At 41.3% G+C, this 27515-nt stretch overlaps 1 pseudogene; it reads left to right on the top strand.

The window, feature by feature from the left end:
- Positions 1–4068: 4068 nt before the first annotated feature.
- LOC118581888 lies at positions 4069–4917 on the top strand (annotated as a pseudogene).
- The last annotated feature ends 22598 nt before the right edge of the window (positions 4918–27515 follow it).

Raw genomic sequence — 27515 nt, forward strand, 5'->3', positions numbered from 1 at the left:
TGAGAAACACTGCAACAGAAAAAAATGGCTACATCAGTCAAAGAAAATGTGAAATCTAAAAAATTCCTGACACAAAACATCCAGGAAATATGGGACACCAAGAAAAGACCAAACCTAAGATTAATAGGAATAGAGGAAGGAGAAGAATACTAGCACAAAAGTCCAGAATATATTTTCAACAAAATCATAGAAGAAAATTTTCCTAAACTTAAGGAGATGCCTGTAAAGGTACAAGAAGCATACAGAACATCAAATAGATTAGACAAAAAAAGAAAGTCTCCTTGCCACATAATAATCAAAACATTAAGCATACAGAACAAAGAAAAAATATTAAGCCGGGTGGTGGTGACGGTGGCGATGGTGGCGACGGCGCACACCTTTAATCCCAGCACTCGGGAGGTAGAGGCAGGAGGATCTCTGTGAGTTCGAGGCCAGCCTGGTCTACAAAGCAAGTTCCCGAAAGGCTCAAAGCTACACAGAGAAATCCTGTCTCAAAAAACCAATATATATTATGCCCAAGAGTGCTACAGCTGGGTCTTGGGAGAGATGGATTCCAATGCTCAATCATACCACAAGGGCATTCGCTCAGCTATGTTCATATCAGCATTGTTTGTAATACCCAGAACCTAGAAACAACCTAGATGCTCTTCAACTGAAGAATGGATAAAGAAAATATGGTACATATACACAATAGAGTACTACTCAGCAGAGAAAAACAATGACATCATGAGGTTTGCAGGCAAATGGATGGATCTAGAAAAAATCATCCTGAGTGAGGTAACCCAGACTCAGAAGGACAAACATGGTATGTACTCACTCATAGGAGGATACTAGATGTAAAGCAAAGATGACTAGACTGCTACACAACTCCAGGGAGGCTACCTAGAAAACGGGACCCTAGGAAAGACACAGAGATCACCCAATGACAGAGAAATGGATGAGATCTACTCTACATGAACAACCTGGATGACAGTGGGAGTAATGAAGGGCAAGGTTTGAGGGAAAGAAAGCTTAGGGGAGCAGGAGATCCCAGCTGGATCAAGAACAGAAAGGGAGAACAAGGAATAACAGACCATGATAAATGAAGACCACATGAGAACAGGAATAGGCAGAGTGCTGGAGAGGTCCCCTGAAATCCAAAATGATACATCCTCTGTAGACTGCTGGCAATGGTCGAGAGAGAGCCTGATCTGACCTAGTCTGGTGATCAGATGGCCAAACATGCTAACAGCCGAGCTGGAACTCTCATCCAATAACTGATGGAAGTGGATACAGAGATCCTCAGCCAGGCCCCAGGTGGAGCTCCAGGTGTCCAATTGTCGAGAAAGAGGAGGGACTGTAAGAGTGTGAATTGTTGAGACCAAGATTAGAAAAAGCACAGGGACAAATAGCCAAATGAATGGAAACACATGAATTATGAACCAAAGGCTGTGGAGCCCCCAGCTGGATCAGGCCCTCTGGATAAGTGAGACAATTGAATAGCTTGAACTGTTTGGGAGGCATCCAGGCTGTGGGACCGGGACCTGTCCTTAGTGCATGAGCTGGCTGTTTGGAACCTTGGGTTTATACAGGGACACTTTACTCAACCTGAAAGGAGGGGACTGGACCTGTCTGTACTGAATCCACCAGATTTAAATGAATCCCCAGGGGAGTCTTGGCCCTGGAGGAGATGGGAATGGAGGGGAGGGAATGGCAGGAAGGTGGGGGTGGGTGTGGGAGGGAGGAGGACAGGGGAACCCATGGCTGATGTGTAAAATTAAAACACAAATATAATAATAATAATAATAATAATAATAATAATAATAATAATAAACAACCCAATATATATTAAAAGCTGCAAGGGAAAAAGACCAAGTAGCATATAGAGGCAAACCTAACAGAATTACACTGGACTTCTCAATGGCAGCTCTAAAAGTCAGAAGGGCCTGGACAGATGTCTTACAGATTCTAAGAGACCACAGATGCCAGCTCAGACTACTACACCCAGCAAAACTTTCAATCACAATAGATGGAGAAAATAAGATATTCCATAATAAAGCCAAATTTAAATAACATTTATCCAAAAATCCAGTCCTACAGAAGGTGCTAGAAGGAAAACTCCAACCTAAGGAGGTTAACTACACCCAGGAAAACACAGGAAGTAAATAATCTCACACCAGCAAAACCAAAAGAGGGAAGCACACACAACACCACCACTATCAATAACAAAATAACAGGAATCAACAATCATTGGTCATTGACATCTCTCAGTATCAGTGGTCTCAATATCCAATAAAAAGACACAGACTAACAGAACTGGATGTGAAAACAGGATCTATCCTTCTGGGACATTCAAGAAACACACCTCAACATCAAGGATAGACATTACCTCAGGGTAAAAAGCTGAAAAAAAGATATTCCAAGCAAATGCACCTAAGAAGCAACCTGATATGTCATTTTAATATCTTGCAAAATAGACTTCAAACCAAACTAATCAAAAGAGATGGAAGGACACTTCATACTCATCAAAGGTGTTTCAATTCTTAATCTCTATGCCCACTTTTGTAAAAGAAACACTACTACAGCTTAAATCACACCTTGACATTCACAAACTGATAGTGGGAGACTTCAATACCCCATTCTCACCAATAGACAGGTCATCTACACAAAAACTAAACAGAAAAATACTGGAGCTAACAGACAGTATAAATCAAATGGACCTAATAGATATCTACGTAACATTTCACCCAAACACAAAAGAATATACTAGCATCTCAGCACCTCATGGAGCTTTCTCCAGAATTGACCACATACTCAGACCCAAAGCAAGTCTCAACAGATACAAGAAAATTGAAATAACTCCCTGAATCCTATCAGAACATTACAGATTAAAGCTGTATATCAACAACTACAGAATAACAGAAAGCTTACAAACTCATAGAAACTGAACAGCTCTCTACTGAATGAAAAGTGGGTCAATACAGAAATAAAGAAATTAAAGACTTTCTAGAATTCAATGAAAATGAATACACAGAATACCCAAACTTATGGGACATAAGGAGAGCGGTGCTAAGAGGAAAGTTTATAGAACTAGGTGTCTACACAAAAAAAAAACTAGAGCGATCTTATACTAGCAACTAACAGCACACCTGCAGCTCTAGAACAGCGGCTCTCAACCTTCCTAATGCTGCAGCCTTCAATGCTGTTATTCATGGTGTGTTGATCCTCAACCACAACATTCTTGCTACTTTAAAACTGTAACTTTGCTGCTGTTATGAATTGTAATGTAAATATCTGTGTTTTCTGAAGGTCTTGGGTGGCCCCTTTGTGGATCTCAAAGGACAGTTTGAGAACTGCTGCTCCCAACCAAAAAAAGTGTAGCACAGAATTCTACCAGACTTTCATAGAAGAGCTAACACTAATATTTCTCAAATTACTCCACAAAATAGAAACAGAAAAAAATTATCAGATTCATTTTATGAGGCCACAGTCACCCTGATACCCAAACTACACAAAGATTCAGCAAAGAAAGACAATTACAGACCAATTTCCCTTATGAACAAGATGCAAAAATACTCAATAAAAATAATTGCAAGCCAAATCCAGAATACATCAAAAAGGTCATCCACCACGATCAAGTAGGCTTCATCCCAGAGATGCAAGGACGGTGGCCTCATAATGACTAAAAGATTATAAGATGAGAAGCAGCAACATATAGTGTATTGTTCAAATGATCTTCTAGGAGATTTGTTTGGAGTGCCAGGCTTCTCTGTGAAAGAGTACAGGGAAATATATACAATAATCTACAGAAACTTGGTGGTCATAAGTCAGCCAGAATCCTCAGACTCTGGCACATTGATGAGTGAGAGCAGATGCCAGTCTGAAAGCAGGAGTGATTGGAAGGACCGTGAGCAAGAAGAGAAGGCTTCCTCTTCAGTTTCAGTCTCCAGATGTCTACCTCATCTAGAAGAGCAATTAGTGAAACTGAAGGAAATGCAGCTGAACTACCTGGTGAATGACAAAAGACTCGCCACAGACCCCTTCCTTTGCTGAAAGCCTGGCATGTGCGGGTGTTGAGGGAGAGATGCTATGAAAGCAGCATCAGCGGTGAGTCCACAGGGACCCCCTCAAATCAGGATATGATGATGGTGTAAGGGAACATCGGGTGATTGGTTGGATCAGGATTCGGTTTGGGATCAATTTAGTGTAGAATTTAAACTTGATTTGGAAGATTACTTACAGCCTGAATGAAGAAGGGCATGAGCTCTCAGATGAGGAGGATGAGGTCTGCCAGTCACAGTGTATCAGGCAGGAGAAAGTGATGCAGACTCCTCTGAGGGAGATCCTGAAATCTCCTTAGCTGACTATTGGAAATGTACCTCCTGCAAAGAAATGAATCCTCCCCTTCGACCCCACTGCAACGGATGTTGGATCCTTTGTGAGAACTGGCTTCCAGAAGATAAAGGGAAAGATAAAGGAGAAATCTCCAAAAAAAGAGCCAAATAGGAAAACTCAGCTCTAAGCCTGATGGGGTGGGGGATAACTACAGTGAATGATAAAGAGTCCTGCATTGAGGAAAATGTTGATGAAGTAATACAGGCCTCCCAGTCACAAGAGAGTAGAACTGTTCCCAGCCATCAACTTCCAGTAGCATTTTTATAGCAGCCAAGAAGATGTCAAAGGGTTGAAGGAGGAAACACAAGACAAAGAAGAAAGTGTGGAATCTGACTTCTCTCTTAATGCCATTGAACCATGTGTGATTTGCCAACCGTGTGAGCGATCTAAAAACAGTTGCATTGTTCATGGCAAAACCAGACATCTCATGACATGTTTCACATGTGCAAAGAAGCTTTTAAAAAAAAGGAGCCCTGCCCAGTGTGCAGACAACCAATTCAAATGATTGTCCTCACTTATTTCAACCAGCTGACCTACCCATAAAAAATAGAATTATTTATTTCTAACTATATAACCCCCCAAATTAGATAACATGAGTTTTATTTTTATCTGCATACACGAAAGCAAGAAAAGTGTCTCAGTCCATGTAAAATTTGTTGTATAATTTATCCTTCTTAAGAGTAAGAATAGTGAATGTTTCCTTCCGTTTAGAAAAGTTTCACTTGACTATATTTTACATTTGGGTTTTAATGAGATCTTCATTGGCAGTATAGCTCCTTTTCATCTTTATATTTTAAATACTCTCCAGTTCCAACAGAAGGACTATTGGAAGAGAAATGAGTCCTCTCCATCTGCAGATGATGATGGATTCCTGAGGACTGGCTACACAAGGAGTATTTGATTGCCTTTTCTTTTCTCTGTTAAAGAAAATTTCATGTATTTAGTACTTCTCACTTCAGGAGTTAAAAGCTGGGTGAAAGACTGAATGTGTAAGTACTGAAATTCTGAAACTTCTTAGTTCTCTAGCGGTTGTGAGTCGTGGGTTGGAGAAATGACGAAGCTGATAAAGGCTCTTGCTGTGTAAGCCTGGTGACATAAATTTGATCCCTGGAACCCCAAACAAAGGAGAAGGAGGGAAAGTTCCACAAAGCTGTTCTCTGATTTCCACACATGCCCCACGTGCACACATTTTTTTTTTTTTTTAAGGTATGAGTTGTATCTGGTGATATGTAAGTAAAAGCATGCACCTTATTTTGCAGCTTTTTGTCATATGGAGTGTGGGACAGGCCCTTAGAAGCACCTTCTTGGGCTCAGCTCCATGGTTCCTGATGTTGTCTAAGTTTCAGGCTGTACTCAGGCTAGGCTTAGAAACCAGTCCATTCAGAAAGACTAATTCAGAACATGGATAAAGAGTACTCATTTTTTAAAATGTGTAGTGTTTTAAAAATGAATTCTCCATTCAGGTAGATTAACCTCCAGATTCATAATGAGAATTTGTCCCTTTGATTGAAGGACCCTTGTATTTTTCACATGCTCAAGTATAGAAAATAAAATCATCTGGACTGTAAGTTTAGAGTAACCAAAGGATAGTTTTGTACTGATCTTGTTGACTTAAACATCACAAACAAAAATCACTCATCCCATAATGAAGCATCTATTTCATCTAAGTAGGAAAACAGTGAAGGGTCAGTTCTTCAGCTTTGGCATCCTGCAACTTGGTGAAGCTTCCCTTTTTCAATTTGTGATACTGAGATTATATCCTTGGGGAATGCTAGTTTTTAAGTGTTTATTTAGGTGTGGTATACATATATTATTTATTTGCAAATAAATGGTTTATTAAATATTTAAAGCATTGTTTAAAAACAGTAAAAATGACCAGCCTAGCAATCTACAGATTCAATGCAGTACAATTATTTATAGACCTTGAAAAGATAATTTTCAACTTCATATGGGGAAGCAAAAAACTCAGGATAGCTAAAACAATCCTGAACAATAAAAGAGCTGCTGGAGGTATCACCATCCCTGATTTCAAGTTGTACTACAGAGCTATAGGAATAAACCATGTGGTATTGGCATAAAAACAGATGTGTTGACAAATTGAATCAAATTGAAGACCCAGCCATAAATCCACACACCTATAGATACCTGCTTTTTTTTAATATAAAGAAGCCAAAAATATACACTGGAAAGAAGAAAGCATCTTCAACCAATGTTGCTGATCAAACTGGATGTCAGCATGTAGAAGAATGCAAATAGATCCATATCTATTACCCTTAAAAAAACTCAAGTCCAAGTGGATCAAAGACCTCAACATAAAACCAGATACACTGAACCTGACAGAAGAGAAAGTGGGGTATAGCCTTGAACACATTGGCATGGGAGACAACTTTCTGAACAGAACACAAAGAGTGTTAAGATCAAAATTAATAAATGAGACCTTATGAAACTGAAAAGCTTCTGTAAGGCAAAGGACACTGTCAAATAGGACAAAATGGCAGCCTACAGAAGGGAAAAGATTTTCACCCACTCTACATCTGAGAGAGGGTTAATATCCAAAACATATAAAGAACTCAAGAAACTAGATATAAAAAAACCAAGTAATCCAATTAAAAAATGGGATACAGATCTAAACAGAATTTTCAATAGAGGAATTTCAAATGGCTGAGAAACATTTACGGAAATGCTCAACATCCTTAGCCATCAGGGAAATGCAAAGCAAAACTACTCTGAGATTCCATCTAACACCTGTCAGAATGGCTAAGATCAATAACACAAGTGACAGTTTATGCTGGAGAGGATGTAGAGCAAGGGGAACACCCCTCCATTGCTGGTGGGAGTGCAAACTTGTACAACCACTATGAAAATCAATATGGTGGTTCCTCAGAAAATTGGGAATCATCTACCTCAAAATTCAGCTACAGCACTCCATCACAAGACAAGGACACTTGCTCAACTATGTTCATTGCAGCTTTATTCATAATAGATGGAAACTGGAAACAATCTAGATACCCCTCAACTAAAGAATGGATAACAAATGTGATACATTTACACAATGGAGTATTACTAGGCTGTTAAAAAACAATGACACCATGAAATTTGCAGGCAAATGGATGAAACATGAAAAAAATCATCTTGAGTGAGGTAACCCCAACCCAGAAAGACAAATATGGTTGCTCTCTTCAAATTGGCAGTAGGGCCCCATTGCTGAGGACAGCATCACACAGGTCATTGGCTATAGAGAGGTCAAGCTAGTACCTACATGGAGCTTTCACACCTAAGTTCTAGTTTTTTGGTGCAGGAAGATATTCTGCAGGCTACCAAGAAACATGGACACCAACAAAACCTTTGATGTACAGTCTGCCCTGCTTCCAAGATGTGCTGGGGCAATGGTGGAGCAGAGCTTATGGGAGTGACCAACCAATGTCTGGTTTAACTTGAAGCTCACTTCATGTGAGGGAGCCCATGCTTGACATTGCTTGGATGGCCAGGAACCAGAGACCAGATAGCCCAGACATCTAGAGTAGAACCAAACATGACTGGTCTAAACAATACAAATCAATTAAAATGATTCCTAACAATATTCTTTCTGCTACACTCTTAGATTAGTGCCTCATCTAGGCATCATCAGAGAGGCTTCCTCTGGCAGCATATGGGAGCAGGTGCAAAGACCCACAGCCAGACATTATGGAGAGAGAGTTTAAATTGGAAGTCTCCATTAGGTCTCTCACCTCAAGGGAGCTCAAAAAATCTCATGGAAACTGGGGAGGAAAGACTGTAGAAGTCAGAGGCGATGGAGGACACCAGGAGAACATGGCCACTGACTCATCTAAGCAGAGCACATATGGGCTCACAGAGAGCAACAAGCATGGGACTTGCAGGGGTCTGCATCAGGTCCTCTGTATATATATAACTGTTTTTGTGGGACGACTAAAGCATGGGAGTGGGTGTGTCTTTGACTCCTTTGCCTACACTTGGCTCTCTTCTTCCTGTTGGGTTGCCTTGTCCAGCCTCAATGAGAGGTTTTTTTGCATTGTATTTTGTTTTTCTGTGTTTAGTTGTCTCTTGGAGGCCTGCTCTTTTCTAAAGGGAGACAGAAGTGGAGTGGATCTGAGGGAGAGGGGATGTAGTGGGTGCCTGGAAGGAGTGGAGGGAGGGAAAACTGTGGTTGGAATGTATTATATGAGATAAAAAAATCTATTTTCAATTAAGAAGAAGAAGGAGAAGTAAGAGAAAATAAGAACAGAAGAGGAGGAGAAGGAGGAGGAGGAAGAGGAGGAGAAAGGGGAGGAAGAGGAGGATCTCTGTGAGTTTGAGGCCAGCCTAGTCTACAAAAACCCTGTATTGAAAAAAAAAGTCACAGGACTTTAGAAAATATTGTCTCATTTTTAAATAAGCCACAAAATTAAGTTCTTTGCCTCCAGTCCATTAGATCTCATAGTCTATTTGATCTTTCCACTTCCCCATGAAGAGACGATATGCTGTCTGTGGATTTTAAGGGTGTGTGGCCCTCCTGATAAGTAAAATAAAAAGTAAGAGGGAAAAAATACTGAAAAATTGAAAACTATTATACTTTACTTGGAAACTGAGAATAAATTATAAAGCCAAATCTTATTTGTGAGAAGAAACAGAGATTGACATCACTGCAAACATACCTGACTTTGAATGCAGGTTTAAGATCCTTGAGACCTTGAGACAGCATCTTCACCTGTAATGGAAGATCAGTGTCTGTATGTAGCACCCACTGAAGGCAATACATTATTAGTTCACTTGGAAAACAGTCATCTTCCCAAAAATGTTTTTTAAAGATATATTTACTTTTGTTTTATGTGCAAGAGTATTTTCTTGCATGTATTTATGTGCACAATATAAGTGACTGGTATGGTGGAGGCCAGAAGAGAGTGTTGAATCCACTGGAACTGGAGTTATGGATAGTTGTAAGCTACCATGTGGGTGCTGGGAATTGAACCCTGTTCCTCTGCAAGAGCAGTAAGAGCTCTTAACCACTGAGCCATCTCTCCAGCCCCCTCAAAGATTTTCTTAACCAGGATTGGGGACATATCTCCATTGGCAGAGTGCTTTTCTAGTTTTATCAAAGCCAGGACCCACTGGCTTTGATCCCCAGCACCTCATAAACTAGGTGTGGCGGTGTGCCTCTATACTGGCACTTGTGAAGTGGAGACCAGAGGAGCAGAGGTTCAAGGTCATCCTTGGAGATACCTAGGGAATTCCAGGCAGCTTGGGATATGTGAGACCCTATCAAATAAATACATAAATAAATCTATTCTCTTTCACCATGTCCCTTTTAAGGAAATCAAAGTCTTGGAGCTGTGACATATTATGGTGAGTTTTTATTAAAAGTAGAGGCACACAGATAGAATAAGAGGTTTGAATGTCCAGCATGTTTCTGAGTGCTTACAAAAGTTCTACAAATTGGACAAAGGTACTCAAGTCCTAGGTATCTGTAAAGGAGTATTATCTCTTCTATTCTTGCTTCCCCACAGCACCAGGGATGTTGGCTGTTCTTTTCCCATAGACAGTTGTGTTGTGCATGGAAACAATGAAGGACTGCCCTGTGGACCATTTTATGAGTTCTTGGGTTCACAAGGAGTAGTGAAATTGCAGCAGATGAGCTCAGTACCACCACCACATCAAATGGCCCACTTTACTTCCCTGGCTACTCTTTCTTCATCTTGTATTATGTTGTCCCCCTACTCATAAGTCCTCTGAGGACTTTTAAACTCTTTCCATATTGTGTTGGGGTCCCCTGCCTCAGGATTTGTCAGAGTACTAAACATACAGTAGCCACAGCTATGATTTATTACGGAGAACAGACACAAAGCAAAATAAAAAAGGAACATGGTGAAAGCGAATAGATTGATTGATTTGTTTGTTTGTTTGCTTGACAAGGTCTCACATATGGGACAATGTCCAACAGAAACTCGGGTCGCTTTCAGTAATCTTATCAAGTAGAGTTATATATGACATACTTAATTCCTCTGGCAACTATGGGTCTGATGCATCATTTCCAGGAAGACTTACTATGGTGGGTTGAATAAAAATGGCCCCATAGACCCATAGGGAGTGGCATTCTTAGTTGCGTGGCTTTGTTGGAGTTGGTGTGGCCATGTTGGAGGAAGTGTATCACTAGGGGCAGGCTTTGAGGTTCCAGATGCTCAAGCTAGGCCCAGCGTGGCATTCTCTTCCTATTGCCAGCCAATCTAGATGTAGAACTCTCAGCTCCTTCTCCAGCACCATGTCTGCCTGCACACCACCGTGCTTCCTGCCATGACAATAATGGACTAAACCTCTGAAACTATAAGCCAGCCCCCAGTGTAATGTTTTCCTTTCTAAGAGTTGTTGTGGTCATGGTACCTCTTCATAGCAATAGAGACCCTAACTAAGAAACTTGCTGAGCTTAGGAACCCTAGTATGCTCGTTGGGTCAGTCATGCAGGGACTTCTTAGTATGCTCTGAAGTTTCACACCCTCTAAAGCAAAGCCAGGGCTTAGTGCAAACCACAGGGCCAGCACAAATGTTTTATACAAATAAAGTTCTCTCCTAGCATTCAGGCAGTGGTGGGATCCTCCCATAAAGCTGTGTCCCTAACTTTCAGTCAGCAGCCAGATTTGCAAGTAGAGGTTTTAAGAGTGGCAGAACTGGGCCATGATGCTAACTGTTTTCTTCACAGTCACTTCATTGGCCCTCAGCCAAGGCATTTTCAGAAAATAAAAACTGTCACCAGGACCCCAGGCCGGACAGATGGGGCAACCAGCCATGTGGGTTTTTCCTGGTGGACAGGGTTCTGTACTAAGCAAATAAAAGCAACGTCTACCCCCTCCCCCCATAAAGTTCTAGATGACCCTAGAGTTCTATGTGAACTTTTTTTCTCTAGCCTGAGCTATCACATTTGATTTAGGACAACTCTGACCTGATGCCTTCCAGGGCAGAGGGAGACTGTGAGCTGAATGTCCATCCTAGTAGGTACATCTAAGAACACAGTTGGCAGTGACTGGGGCACTCCAAGTAGGGTACACTAGTCAGACCAAACAGGTTAACAGGTTCCTGTTAGACTTCCTGGGCGTGGGCTGGGGTTCTCACCACAGGCCTCCAGTTCTTCCTAATGAACTCAGTTCAGGCCTTGGTGTTAAGATTGCCCAAGTAGTTAAATGGCCACACACATGATCAGCATCGGGAGATGTCCTATGTAGGCCCTGGGGGAGCTCTGCCACCTCTCGCCATCCTGGAGCTGGTGATCAGAGACCCAGCCATCAGGTGAATTCAAAGCTCTCCCACAGCAGCTTGGAAAGGCAGCAGAGCACGCTTTCCTTCGGGAGGAAGTTTCCAGAGACATTTCTGAAAGACAAAGACCACCTGTGCCTCACAGAGCCCCCGTGTCTGCCCAGTACCGTTTTTGTTGTTGTTTGTTTTGGTTTGTCTTTGTTGTTTCATTATCAGTGTGTTCCAACGAGTGACCAGAAGTACGCACTTCTAAAATCAGCCCTGGAACCCAGTTCTTCCATCTGGAAGGGTAGTCAAAAGAGGAACAAAGGCATTTTCACGGTTTAGCCAGAAAGAGACACCATGTCCAGGAATCAATCAAGGAGAAAAATATCATAAATTTTCAAACCATTTTAACATGGATTTCTATAACATCTCACTTCTTCAATCCCGAGCAGCCTAGAAAAACCACTCGGGTATTGAGCGCAGCTGAAAAATCATCAAGTGGAAACAACTATAAACTGCTTTTTAAAATTCCAGAATGTTTGCATCTGGTGAGTGGCTCTCTTTGAATGTTGACTGTCTTATGCCAGAAGACCAATAGGCAAAAGGAAAACTCGTCCTTATAAAGATGTATTCTGTTTCTGAAACTCAACTGTTTGAACTTGAATTCCCTCATGAGTGGCAACAGGCCGGGAAGTTGTATTTTACATTCTCTTTTCAACTTTCCCCAATTGCTTGGGAAACCCGCTCTAAACATTTATATCATTTCATAAATCTTTTTAACATTTTTCATCAGTTCTAGTCAATATACCTAGCAAGAGGGATGCATAACTGAGCAGCCTTGGTCAAGGTGTGGTCCCATCCATCATTGACCCATCATTGTCCTGAAAGGTTGTCTGACAAGTTGTCAAACTGTATGAAATCTCTTTGTGGGAGACAAATTCCTCCTTCGGCTGGCATCAGGCTTCAGCTTTCTTCCTCTTCCAGCATGAGATTCCTGAGGGAACTCCTGGTTACTTGGGGACCATCGTTTCAATAGATTAATAGCCAAAGGGAAGGACATAGTGTTTCTTTTTAGTACTGTAAGAATTGCAGCTCAGATGAAAAGGGATCCTGGCAGTTGGGAGCCAAGGAATACCATAAAGTCACCATAAACATAGCAGCTTACAGCTGTGCTCCAGGGAAAGGTTTCCCAGTACAAGTGTAACAGCTCTGCTCTAGCAGGGGAGGGTTTCCCCCAGTGAAGTTGTTACAGCTCTGCTCTGCTCAGCAGAAAGTTGTGACAGCTGGACTCTGACGAAAATGTGTCAGGCCACACAACAAACCTCACTCAAGAGACTTATTGGGGAGGAAGAATCCAGGAGGGTAGCTGTCTCAGGTAAGAAACAACAGCAAACTGAACAGGGTACAGACTTTATATAGGATTTCTTGGGGAGGAGGGCAGAGATTTCCAGAGTGGCTTGGGATGGGTGGATTTTTGTGGTCTGATTCTGGGGCCAACTCAGGAATTGGTGGCATTTCAAGATCAGGGACCCCAGGGATTGGTGGGATTCTGTGCTCAGGGATTGATAGGATTCTGCATCCTGACTCTGGGGAAAGTTCAGTGATTGGTGGGATTTCAAGACCTGGTCCTGGGGCCTAGTCAGAGACAGGCCATTTTCCCCTTGGCCCTTTTATCCTACAAGCACACCTCTTTAGCACCTCTGCGGATGGTTCCTTCCTCTTTTTCCTTTCTCTTCTGGCTTATCTTAGCTTTAACCCTGGACACTTGCTTCCCTCCCACCCACCCTCATTTGGATGAAATACCAATACAAACTATGGACATTTTTGGCTTACCCAGAAGTGGTCGGTTAGGCTTTTACCTCCTACCTGGAGGAAAGGACAAACCAAAGCCATCAGAAAGACTGGCCTCCACTCATTCATTTCCGCTAGATTCCCCAGGAGCTCCACCAAGCCATTTCTTTTGAAGTTGTAGCATCATCTTGACATTCTAGAAGTAACTTTGACCTTTGTAAGAGAAAGCAAGTCAGCCACCCTTTCATGCCACCCACAAGACCACAGCCAACTTGCTCCCAAATGATTATTTCCTAGTAATCTTGTCAATGCAAAAACACAGCTCTCACCTCAATGGGAATAAAAGATATGTTATTCTAGAGCCACATATGGAGTAGCATATAAACATAGATTTATGTTACTCGAAGTACCATATTCCAATGTGGTGACAGTTTCATGACTTTTCATAGTAACAGAACAAAGAAAGTAATAAATCAAGATATTTTAAGAACACATTGGTGGCTGGGTGGTGGTGGCACATGCCTTTAATCCCAGCACTCCAGAGGCAGAGCCAGGTGGATCTTTGTGAGTTCGAGGCCAGCCTGGTCAACAGAGCGAGATCCAGGAAAGGCACAAAGCTACACAGAGAAACCCTGTCTTGAAAAAACAAAAAACAAAAAAATCACATTGGTGGGAGCATCAGATAGGTGGGTGTAGTGGTTTGAAAGAAAATGGCCTCCATAGACTCCTGGGTTGTGGTACTAACAGGAGGTGTGGCCTTGTTGGAGTGGGTGTGGCCTTGTTGGAGTGGGTGTGGCTTTGTTGTAGGAAGTCCATCATTAGGGGGTGGGCTTTGAGGTCTCAGAAGCTCAAGCCAGGTCTTTTCCTTTTGCCTGCAGAACTAGATGTAGTATTCTCAGTTCCTTCTCTAGCACCATGTCTGCCTATCCCACCATGATAATAATAGACTAAACTTTTGAAACCCTAATCCAGCTCCAATTAAATGTTTTCCTTTATAAGAGTTGCTGTGGTCATGATGTCTCTTCACAGCAATAGAAAGTCTAAGATAGTAAGTGATAGCAAAGTGGCAGAATCTTTTTTACAGGCATCAAATGCTATATGGTGACATTCTTGGCCTTTGGTTTGAGAGAAACTCAGAGTCTATTTGTAAATTCTAAAAGGATTTACCTAGTGGTACAGAAATTTGGGAGCATCTTTGATGGTTGCAACAGAACCTTTCTCTGCTCTTGGTGAGCCTGTCCTGGGGGCCTAGGGCCATAGAAAATTTAATGGCCACTAACACTGCTCCAACCATGCCCTTCAGGTTCTTATCTCATGAATTTAAAGAATGAAATTCATGGACCACAGAAGGTGAGTTTTAGAGATAAGTTGATTATAGATTCATAGGTGGGAGCTTAAGAGAGAGGTAGACAGGAGAGCTCCTCTGTCATAGAAGGGGGGGGGTGTCCTGGGAAATAGAGGACCATTCAGCTCCTCCTCTGGTGGCTTCATAATGACTTATGGTAGAAACTCGGCAGAGGTATGGGGAAGGAGATGAGCTGGTCAGTCCAGTTGGCCCAGCAACCAGGTCTACAAGTGTCTCCTCTCAGTTTCAGCCACACCATCATGGGTAGCATCCAGATGGAGGTGCTCATTTAGGAAAGGAGTAAGAAGGAAGTAGGAATCAGAATTCTGTTCTGGCATTCCTGGCCTGTGGCAAGGCTGTTCTTGGAATTGCTGCTTTAGGGCTCCTCCCCTACCTGAGCAGTTCCTGTCTACTGTTCTCATCACTGATAGTCACAAAGACATTTGTTAGGTCAAACACAGGGGTGAGCAATGAATGACTATTGGAAAGGCTAAAAATAGCCCAATTGGACTTTGAACATGCTAAGTTCCCACTGTCCCTAGTCACAGGAGTTCTAATTAGTCAATCCGCCTAGAAGAATCTTTACACAGAAGCCTTCGTTTCTGGGAAATTCAGTGTATAACTCCATCTTTCCTTTTCCAACAGTTCTCATTGTGTTTCAGAGTCAAGATGCTTCTAGTCAGATCCCCTTGTGACACTTTATGTTGGTGCCCCCAAGACTACCTCCAAGTTTAGTGGTTCACTAGTGTTACCAAACTTGGGGTCACAGTCCAAATTCAAAGAATCCAATTTCAGTGGCTCATCCTTGAGAAGACAACTAAAATAGACAAATTTATATTTAAAAGTAATTTGTGTTATATTTATTCAATGTAGCCCCACTGAGGAAGAGTGACCGAGTGATCCGGTGTCTCCTTAAGTTCATCTTTGGGGTCCTGAAGTGAAAGAAAGAAGTAAGCTGTCCCAGTCCAGGTGTGGTTCTGCTTACCACTGACCATCGTCTCTATTAGGCTGTAAATCTCTCTCAGAGAGGAGAGTGTCAACTCTGGCTGGCCCAAGCTTTTCTTCTCCTAGCATGAGATTCCTGAGGAGATTTCTTGGGATTCATTTAGTAATCAAATAGCTGAAGTATCTCTTTAGAATACATTCATTTCTGTTAGGATGGTTATACTAGGAGTCACAACTCAACATATCACCTCATACATAGCCACAAGTTAATATACTGAAAGAACATAAAGAAGAATTAGTGAATTTCCAGTCTTTTCCTAGGGTGTCAGGGAAGGATATGCTTAAATCCCCAAGCACAGCACCGAGACTGATACATAGAAGCTACTTTTGCTAAAAAGCATTGACTCCTCACTTGGGGCCACAAAGCTAAAAGCATAGAGATAAGTCATTGTCCTAAGCTTGCCATCACCCTGGATGCCAATACAAGCAAACTCTTATCCACAAGGGTAAAGCTGTACCCCAGAGCAGCAGAAGAAACCATCTCCCAAGAACCCCTTGTCCCTTCAAGAAATAAGGACTTCTTTGGGACCACCGTACAAGACCAGAGCTGAGGTGACCTCAGGGTGACCACACTTCCACTGAGACTGTTTAATTGTGCATACCTCTTGGCCTTTGCCCCAGTTCTTCTATTTAAACCTGAAGCTCATGTCAGTATCCCAAAGATGGTTTGGGATCACTGGACCACGTCTCCCATTCCTCTTCTATGATTTATTCACATTGAACGAATCTCTTCAAATAGTGCTTTCCATACTGTCCATCTCTTTAATTAGTGTACTAAGATGGGTGGCCATGCCTAGCCTGCTGGGCTTCCAAAACCCAGACTTTTGCCCTAAAACTCCAGTCACAACCCTTCTCAGATGTTGTCTGTGGATCATCATCCAACCCAGCGCAGTTCTGTTTAAGTTTTTTGGTTTTTTGTTTACTCTGTATGAGTCTTTTGGCTTCATGTGTTTATGTTCAGTTATGAGTGCCCATTGGCTCGTCACTCTTAAAAAGAGAACCTGTTTGGAGTCCCAGCTCCTTGGGTTATTAAATTAGTAAATCCTAAGTGCTCCTTGGATAAAAAAATGAATTGAATACATTTCCTAGGAATCTTCACATGGGCCCCCATGTTGGTTCAGCTTTGTTTGGATTGATGTTAGTTGTAGTTCCCTTGAAACAGTCTTGCTATGTGGCCAGGCAAAGCTCAGGAGGCTGTCTAAGCCTCGAGTGCTGGGATTCCAGTGTTATAGAAATAACATGCCCTCTCAGTGAGAAGCCATTCCATACACTTAGACATGAAGGCGAGCTCTTCACTTAAGGACCTGGCTGACTGATGCTAACACCCAAATAAGAGTCGACCCCAACAGAAGATTTAGCTTATAGACAGCTTAGGCTTAGGCATTTTACACACTCTGTCATCCTTAAATCTCCTCAGGTCACACTTCAGTTTAAACAAACAAGAGACTGCAAGTCTGGCTGCTTAGACAGGTAGATTTACACAGCAAAGGTATTGCCGGAATTATTTCGTAGGTACGCCAGTGTTGTCCTTTTTTGAATGGTTGTCACCCAGGGTCATCTTGCCCACCTGGCAGTATTATGTGTTTCCTGAAACTAGGACAGGGAACTTAATGGCAGAGCAGGACTTAAAGATTAATGTGACCCTGGGCTGTCCTCTTCTGAAGCATAGAAATAAGTGAATCCTAGTGAATGAACACTTACATCCTAGCTACCTGGATCTCACTTCTCTCTAACAGGGCTGATTAACATACTACTTAACTTTGGGGTATTTTGGAGGAGAGAGTTAAATTCCACTTGTGTGACCTAATGTCTCCTAAGCAAATCTATCAGTGAGCCCTTTACAACACCAGCTCTATGACTTCCTTCTTCATCAATAGGAATGTACCGCCACACTCAGCTTCCGCTCATTGTGAATTATTTGTCAGAATTATCCAAGAGACCCCCAAACCATGACTATTTCTTTTGTCCTTGGTTAACTCCAGATGTGGAAGGTCAGTCTCTATTGGGAAGAATGCCTTGTACTTCAGACACAGGACCCAGAAGCACTGAGCTGCAACTGACCTGAAAAGCTCTCCCCTGAGGACCAGAAGGCACCATGAAAGCTTCCAAAGGAGGGGAGCAACCAATAGCCTACCAAGCTATGATGCCTATGGACCACAACAATGACCAGCAAGGCATACTAGTCCTAAATGCGCAGTAGTGGCACACATACACCTTGGTGGTGACCAACAGCTGTATACTTAGATTTAGGACTATCACTAAAAGGGAACTCCATGCCTGTTACAGGATCCCTATGCAGCTGCCTTGGGCTAGTGAAGTCATGGATCGTGGAGGAGAATTTGCCACCACCCCTCTACTAAAACAGCACAGTCAACTCCAACAACATCTATTTGTCTTTAACCTACAGATAAATGTCATTCTCACACATCAAGGAAGCTTCTTTTTTTCAACAAATGGAGATCATTATAAAAACCCATAACTTACAAAAATGCAGAGTTGTGGAACTTAACCTCAACTGATACATGTACAACACGACTCCTGAACCCAAGGCCCAGGGATCAATACAGAGGGGTGAAATGCCAAAGCCAGAGGAACAGGGAGTTTGCTGTGAGATCGTGTGCCCTAGAAATGTCAGAATCTACACCCATGAAGTCTCAGTAACATGGCTGCCTAAACGTGACCAGAATAAAAACGGCGCCAATGATGGCTCACATGCTTTGCAAGGTACTCTGGTGGCCCAGCTGATGTCACCCTGAATTATACTGACCTTAGAGGGGGTCTGTCAAGGCCACTGATTAACTGTCAGAGGAAGGTGGAGTCTAGTGAGTACTAAGATGTTACTTGAAAAACAAAAAATAGTTAGCCTGGTGGTGGTGGTGCATACCTTTAATCCCAGCACTTGGGAGGCAGAGCCAGGCAGATCTCTGTGAGTTCCAGGCCAGCCTGGCCTACAGAGCGAGATCCAGGACAGGCACCAAAATCTACACAGAGAAACCCTGTCTCAAAAAAACAAAAAGGGGGGGGAGTCTCTTTTACTTTCTATTCATCAGTCTAGAAACTACTTATAAAATTGTCAAGATGTAAATAAATGCAGCCGTGATGTTCTGTTTGTAAATGCTGTGGGTGCCCTTGTTACTTTCTAATGCTTCCTTAGTCTTCTTGCCTTTCTATAGAAGCTGGAGATTCTAGTGTTGCTGCTAAGTATGAGCTTCAACTAGTGGAGTTTCTGCTTTACTCTAATTGACGTTAATGGTTTGCTAAAGACCCCAATTAGCTATAATGGGGTGTTAGATTTGGAAGAGACACACGCAACCATCAAGTCCAGTTTTCTATCCACACCCCTCCCCTGGTGCCTCGGTCATCACTGGCTTTCCTTTCTGTCCATCCTCTGGGATGGGAGGTGCCTTGTTTTGGGTTCAGCACATTCCAGTATGTGACAAACCCCAGCTTTGGGAGAACTCTTCCTTCCATTAAGCTGTAAATCACCACCCAGGCCACTACCCAGAGTCTTGGCACTGACAACTTATCACTCCTGCTCTTCTTCATTGGGGTGTGACTTCCCACCAGTTGGTTTTTCCCTAACACAAGTCATTTATGAAGGATCCTGTGAACTTTGTTGGGGTAAGTAGAGTAGTGTTTGGAGAAAACAGTGTGACACATTCAGTTCTACCTATTTGTGACCTACTGCATATTATGTTGAAAAAAAATAAATTTAAAGGTAGTATCCCATGATTGCATTTATACAAAATTCTAGAAAAATCAACTATGATGATGTTTGTGAGGAAGACCAGTGGTAGCTAACAGCTAGGGATGCATTTGGAGGCAGAGAACATGAGATGTTGGGGGTAGTGGGGAGATTCTACCCCATAATTGTGGTGCTGAGCCTACTACTGTACATTTTTGAAGAATTCACTGACTTCTATACTTAAATCTGCTTGAACTGTATCACATGTGAATTATAACTCCACAAATAATACAAACTATCTTTAAAACAAAAGGATGAAAGGACAGGAGCAGCTCTTCACTTCCCTGAATAGATAATTTTCCTTTTGGAAATGTAGCTCTGGAGCCAAGACAGGTCCTGGCTTGCTTTGCTTTCTTTAATGTAAATTTTATTTGAAGTGTAACATACTTAAAGATTGCATAATCATTAGTGCACAGCTCAGTGAATTATCCCCAGAGTGAATATATCCATACAACTACAACCTACATCAAAATTTAGCTTCCAGAATCCCCGAAGTCACCACATATCCAATCCAGTGTCTGCTATGGTTTGGGTGGAAAATGTCCCATATAGGCTCATATGTTTGAACACTTGATATATAGTTGATAACACTCTTTGGGGAGATCTTGGAACATAAGGGAAGCACAAGAAAATGACCTGACATTGTATCTTATGAAAACAATGGAGGCCCTTAAAGAGAAAGTGAACAAATCCCTTAAAGACATCCAGGAAAACACAAACAAACAGGTGAAGGAAATGAACAAAACTCTTCAAGACCTGCAAATGGAAATAGAAGCAATAAAGCAAACACAAACTGAGGGGATCGTGGAGATGCAAAATACAGGTAAGCAAACAGGAATTACAGATGCAAGTATCACCAACAGAATACAAGAGATAGAAGAAAGCATCTTAGGTAGAAGATACAGTAAAAGAAACTGATACATCAGTCAACGAAAATGTTAAATCTAAAAAGTTTCTGACACAAAACATCCAGAAACTCTGGGACACTCTGAAAAGACCAAACCTAAGAATAATAGGAATAGAAGAAGGAGAAGATACCCAGCTAAACAGCACAGAAAATATATTCAACAAAATCATAGAAGAAAACTTTTTTTTTTTTTTTTTTGAGCTGAGGACCGAACCCAGGGCCTTGCGCTTGCTAGGCAAGCACTCTGCCACTGAGCTAAGTCCCCAACCCGAATAAAACTTTTCTAACCTAAGGAAAGAATGCCTATAAAGGTACAAAAAGTCTACAGAACATCAAATAGATTGGACAAGAAAAGAAAGTCTCCCTGCCACATAATAATCAAAACACTAAATGTACAGAAACAAAGAAAGAATATTAAAAGCTGCAAGAGAAAAAGATCAGGTAACATATAAAGGCAGACCTACTATAATAACACCAGACTTCTCAATAGAGACTCTAAAAGCCAGAAGGGCCTGGACAGATGTCTTAAAGATTCTAAGAGACCACAGATGCCATTCCAGACTACTATACCTAGCAAAACTTTCTATCAACATAGATGGAGAAAACAAGATATTCCATGACAAAACCAAATTTAAACAGTGTCTATCTACAAATCTAGTCCCACAAAAGGTACCAGAAGGAAAACTCCACCCTAAGGAGATTAACTACACCCATGAAAACATAAGAAATAAAATAACTCACACCAGCAAAATCAAAAGAAGGGTAACACACATACACACACACACACACACACACACACACACACACACACTCACTCATACACACTACCACCACCACCAACAACAACAACAACAAACAACAGGAATTAAAAATCATTGGTCATTAATATCTTTCAATATCAATTGACTCAACTCCCCAATCAAAAGACAGGCTGACAGAATGGATGTGAAAACAGGATCCATGTTTCTGCTACATACAAGAAACACACCTCAAAATCAAAGACAGATATTACCTCAGAGTAAAGGCTTGGAAATAAAAAGATTTTCCAAGCAAATGGACCCAAGAATCAAGCTGGTGTAGCTATTCTAATATCTAACAAAATATATTTCCAACCAAAAATAATCAAAAAAGATGTGGAAAGACACTTGATACTCATCAAAGAAAAAATACAAGATGACATCCCTATTGTCAACATCTATGCCCAAACACAAGGACACCCATGTTTGTAAAGGAAACACCACTACAGCCTAAATCACATATTGACCTTCACACATTGACAGTGAAAGACTTCAATACTGCACTCTCACCAATGAGATCACCAGACAAAAACTAAACAGAGAAATATTGAAGCTAACAGAGGTTATGATTCAAATGGACTTAACAGATATCTATAGAACATTTCACCAAACACAAAAGAATATACTATCTTCTCAGTGCCTCATGAAGATTTCTCCAGAATTGACCACATACTCGATCACAAATGCAAGTCTCATCAGATACAAGAAAATTGAAATAACTCCCTGCATCCTAGCAGGCCACCATGGATTAAAGCTGGATTTCAATAACAGCAGAAACAACAGAAAAGTCTACATACTCATGGAAACTGAACAACTCTTTACTGAGTAACATTCAAGGAAGAAATAAAAAATTAAAGATTTCCTAGAATTCAATAAAAATAAATGCACAACCTACCCAGACTTATGGGACATTATGAAAGCAGTGCTAAGAGGAAAGTTCAAAGCATAAGTGCTTTCATAAAGAATTTGGAGAAATCTCACACTAGTGACTTAATAGCACACCTGAAAGCTCTAGAACAAAAGGAAGTAGATGCACCCAAGAGAAGCAGACAGCAGGAAATAATCAAACCAAGGGCTGAAATCAGTAAAATAGAAACAAAGAGAACAATACAAAGAATCAATGAAACAAGGAGTTAATTCTTGGAGAAAATCAACAAGATAAACTTTTATCCAAACTAACTAAAAATCAGAGAAAGAATATCCAAATTAACAAAACTAGAAATAAAAAAATGGGAACATAACAGACACTGAAGAAATCCAGAGAATCAGTAGATCATACTCCACAAAATTGGAAAATCTAAAAGAAAGGGACAAATTTCTTGATAGACACCACCTACCAAAGTTAAATCAAGATCAGATAAATAATTTAAATAGATCTATAACCCCCAAGGAAATAGAAGTGGTCATTAAAAGTCTCCCAACCAAAAAAAGTTCAGGGCCAGACAGTTTTAGCACAGAATTCCACTAGACTTTCAAAGAAGAGCTAACACCAATATTTGTCAAATTATTCCACAAAACAGAAACAGAAAAAACTTCATCAAATTCATTTTCTGAGGCCACAGTCACCCGATACCAAAACCACACAGAGAGTCAACAAAGAAAGAGAATTATAGAACAATATCCCTCATGAAATTGATGCAAAAATACTCAATGAAATTCTTGCAAACTGAATCCAAGAACACATCAAAAAGATCCTCCACCATGATCAAGTAGGCTTCATCCCAGGGATGGAAGGGCGGTTCCAACATACAAAAATATGTCAATGTAATACACCATGTAAATAAACTGAAAGTAAAAACACCACATGATTATCTCACTAGATGCTGGAAAAAGCCTTTGACAAAATCCAGTGACCCCTTTATGATAAAAGTCTTGGAGAGATAAGGTATACAAAAGACATACTTAAACATAATAAAGGCAGTATACAGCAAGCCTATAGCCAACATCAAATTAAATGGAGAGAAACTCAAAGCAGTTCCACTAAAATCAAGAACAAGACAAGGCTGTCCACTCTCTCCATATCTATTCAGTATAGTACTTCAAGTTCTAGCTAGGGCAATAAGATAACTAAAGGAGATCAAGGGGATAAGATTAGAAAGGAAGAAGTCAAAATATCACTATTTGCAGACGATACAATAGAATACTGTACCAAAAATTCTACCAGGGAATGCCTTCAGAGAAGTGGCTAGATACAAGATTAACTCAAAAATATCAGCAACCCTACTATATACAAATAATAAATGGGTGGAGAAAGAAATCAGGGAAGCAACACCCTTCACAATAGCCACAAATAGCAAAATATCTTGGGGTAACTCTAACCAAGCAGGTAAAAGACCTGTATGACAAGAACTTCAAGTCTTTGAAGAAAGAAATTTAAGAAGGCATTAGAAGATGGAAGGATCTCCCATGCTCATGGGTCTGTAGGATTAATATAGTAAAAATGGCCATCTCACCAAAAACAATCTACAAATTCAGTGCAATCCCCATTAAAATCCCAACACAATTCTTTACAGACCTTGAAAGAACAATACTCAACTTCATATGGAAAAAAATCCGGTATTACCATCCCTGATTTCAATGTCTTCTACAGAGCTATAGTAATAACAACTGCATGGTATTGGTATAAAAACAGACAGTTGGATGAATAGAATAGAATCAAAGACCCAGATGTAAATCCACAAACCTTTAATCTGATTTTCAACAAAGAAGGCAAAATTATACAATGGAAAAAAGAAAACATCTTCAACAAATGGTACTGGTCAAACTGGATGTTGGTATATAGAAGAATACAAATAGATCCATATCTATCACCCTGCATAAAGCTCAAGACCAACTTGGTCGAAGACCTCAACATTAAACCAGATACACTGAACCTGATAAAAGAAAAAGTGGGGAATAGCCTTGAATGCACTGGCACAGGAGACAACTTCCTGAACAGAACACCAGTAGCACAGACACTAAGATCAACAATTAATAAATGGAAACTAAAAAGCTTCTGTAAGACAAAGGACACTATCAATAGGACAAAATGGTAGCCTACAGAACGGGAAAAGATCTTCACCAACTCCACATTTGACAGAGGTCTAATTTCCAAAGTATATAAAAAAACCTCAAGAAACTAGATATCAAAAAGCCAAATACTCCAATTAAAAAAATGAAGTACAGATCTAAACAGAATTCCCAACAGAAGAATCTCAAATGGTCAAGTAACACTTCAAGAAATGTTCAACTTCCTTAGCCTTCAGGGAAATGCAAATTAAGACTACTCTGAGATTCCATCTTACACCTGTCAGAATGGCTAAGATCAAAACCACAAGTGACAGCTCATGCTGGAGAGGATGTGGAACAAGGGAAACACTCCTCTGTTGCTGGTGGGAGTGAAATTTGTACAGCCACTATGGAAATCAGTATGACAGTTTCTCAGAAATATTGGTAATCCATTTACCCCAAGATCCAGCTATACCACTCCTGGGCATATATCCAAAGGATGCTCCATCATACCACAAGGACACTTGCTCAACTATGTTCAATATCAGCTTTATTCATAATAGTCAGAACTTGGAAATAACCTAGATGTCCATCAACCAAAGAATGGATAAAGAAAATGTGATGCCTTTACACAATGGAGTATTACTCAGCTGTAAAAAACAATGACATCATGAAATTTGCAGACAAGCTGATGGAACCTGAAAAAAGTCATCCTGAGTGAGGTAACCCAGACCCAGGGAGACAAACATAGTATGTACTCACTTATAAGTGGCTATTAGCTGTAGAGTAAAGGATAACCAGGCTACAATCCAGAGAGGGTAGGTAACAAGAAGGGCTTAAGGGGGAATGCTTGGATCTTGCTGGGGAGGGGAAATAGAATAGATTTCATGGGTAGACTGAGGCAAATGGTGATGGGAACATGAGATTGGGGGTGCAGAGGGAAAGTACTGAAAGAGATGACTGGAAGTTGGGGGGTATTTCAGAGTCAGGTAGAAACCTAGTGCAAGGGAAATTCCCAGGAATCTACAAGGGTGACCCCAGCTAAGACTCCTGGGAATAGAGCATATGTAGCCTGAACTGGCCATCTCCCGTATCCAGGCAAGACATCAAGAGGAGGGATTGAGACACCAACCCAGCCACATAACCTTTGATGTATAGTCTGTCCTGCCTATTGGATGTGCTAGGGCAAGAGTGGGGCAGAGATTGTGGGAATGGCCAACCAATGACTGGTCCAGCCTGAGATCCATGCCAGGAGAGTGAGCTCACCCCTGACACTGCCTGGACCCAGAGGATGTATAGCCCAGAGACCTAGGATAGAACCAAACATGACTGGCAATAAATAAATAAATATTAAAATGAAAATAAAAATGACTTTTTAAAAAGTCATTGTAATGATGTCTAAGGATGTTCTGCCATACTCATTGATTGGTGCCTAGCCCAGTTGTCATCAGAGAGCCTTTATCTGGTAACTGATGGAAACAGATGCAGAGACCCACAGTCAATTATTAGGCAGAGCTTGGAGAATCCTGCATAAGATGGGGATGAAGGATTGTAGAAGCCAGAAGGGTCAAGGACACCACAAAACCCCCACAGAATCAACTAACCTGGGCCCATAGGGACTCACAGAGACTGATTGGACAACCAGGGGGCCTGCATGGGACTGACCTAGGCCCTCTGCATATATGTGACAGTTGTATAGCTTAGTCTTCTTGTGGGACTCCTAACAGTGGGAGTAGAGGCTGTCCCTGACTCTTTTGCTGGCTTTTGGGAACCTATTCCTTATACTGGGTTGCCTTATCCAGACATAATATGGGGGGGGGGGGTTCTTGAGAGTAAAAGGACCAGCCAAAGAAACACACCCTGGCCTTGAAACCAGAGCCAGTGAAAGAAACACATTTTGGCCCCAAAACCAGAGTCAAAGGGACACATTCTACCCCTGACCAACTCTACAAAAACTAACCAATCCCTGAGTAGGAAAACCAACCAGTCCCTGAGCACAAAATCCATTCAATCTCTGAGCTTGTCCAAGCTCAGGGATTGAAAACCCACCAATTACCTCCCTGAAAATCTCCACCCTGGAAAAACTCCGCCCCTAAGAAACCCTATATAAGCCCTGTGCCTGTTCAGTTGGAAGCTGCCTTTTTCTACCCTAGCAGAGACAGCTACCTTCCTGGATTCTTCCCTCCCAATAAGTTCCTAGAAAGAAATTTAGGTGAGACCGTTTGTCTGAGTGGAGTGGAGCAGAGAACTAACAACTTTTTTCAGGAGCCAGAGCAGGCAAGAGCAGAGAAGAACTGTAACACTTTTGCTGGGGAAACCCTCCCCTGCTGGGGCTGAGTTGTTACTTTGGGGAAACCTTTCCCTGGAGCAGAACTGTAAGCTGCTAAGCTTACAGTGACTGTGGTATTCCTTGGCTCCCGACAGCTGGGATCCCTTTCCATATGAGCTACAATGCTTACAGTGTTTAGTCTTACTGCAACTTGAAATGCCATGTTTGGTTGATATCCATGGGAGGCCTGCCCTTTTCTGAAGAGAAAGGAGGAGGAGTGGATGGTTAGGGGTGTGGCAGAGGGGAGGTGGAGAGGCTGGAGGGAGAAAAGGAGGGGAAATTACCATCAGAATGTAAAATAAATAATTTGAGAGAGAGGAGAGAAGGAGGGGGATAGAGAGAGGGAGAGGGAGAGAGAGAGCAATAGAGTGCAGACCTGACCTAGAAGGAATTTCTTGGGCTCTAGGATGTTGGAAAAACATTTTCTGAAATCAGGTTAGAAAAATTGAGGCAGAGCTTCCTGATTTTTTTTTAGGTTTGTTTATTTATTTATTTATTTATTTATTTATTATTTATTTATTTATTATGTATCCAGTGTTCTGTCTGCATATTTGCCTGCAGGCCAGAAGAAGGCACCAGATCTCATTACAGATGGTTGTGAGCCACCATGTGGTTGCTGGGAATTGAATTCAGGACCTCTGGAAGAGCAGCCAGTGCTCTTAACCTCTGAGCCATTTCTCCAGCCCCCGATTTTTTAAAATTTGGTTAATTTATATATTTTAGTATATTCAATATATTAAATCTCTTTGGCAGCCCCATCATATGATAGCATTATCATGATAGCTTAATTGTGCCACTGACTCCCGATTCTTAGAAGGGGCAGAGGTAACCAGAAAGAGGAAAGAGGTTCATGGACTCAAATTTTTATGTTACCTTTATCTATCTTGATCTGTATAGCCAAATGAATGGAAAGGAAACTAAAAACAAAACAAAATAAAACAGGAGTCAAACAACTGATTTGATGTCGAATGCAGATCATGAGCAATATAAACTGAAAGGGGAAAGCGAAG

The sequence above is a fragment of the Onychomys torridus genome, chromosome 4, assembly GCF_903995425.1.
Source record: "Onychomys torridus chromosome 4, mOncTor1.1, whole genome shotgun sequence".
NCBI classification, from domain to species: domain Eukaryota; kingdom Metazoa; phylum Chordata; class Mammalia; order Rodentia; family Cricetidae; genus Onychomys; species Onychomys torridus.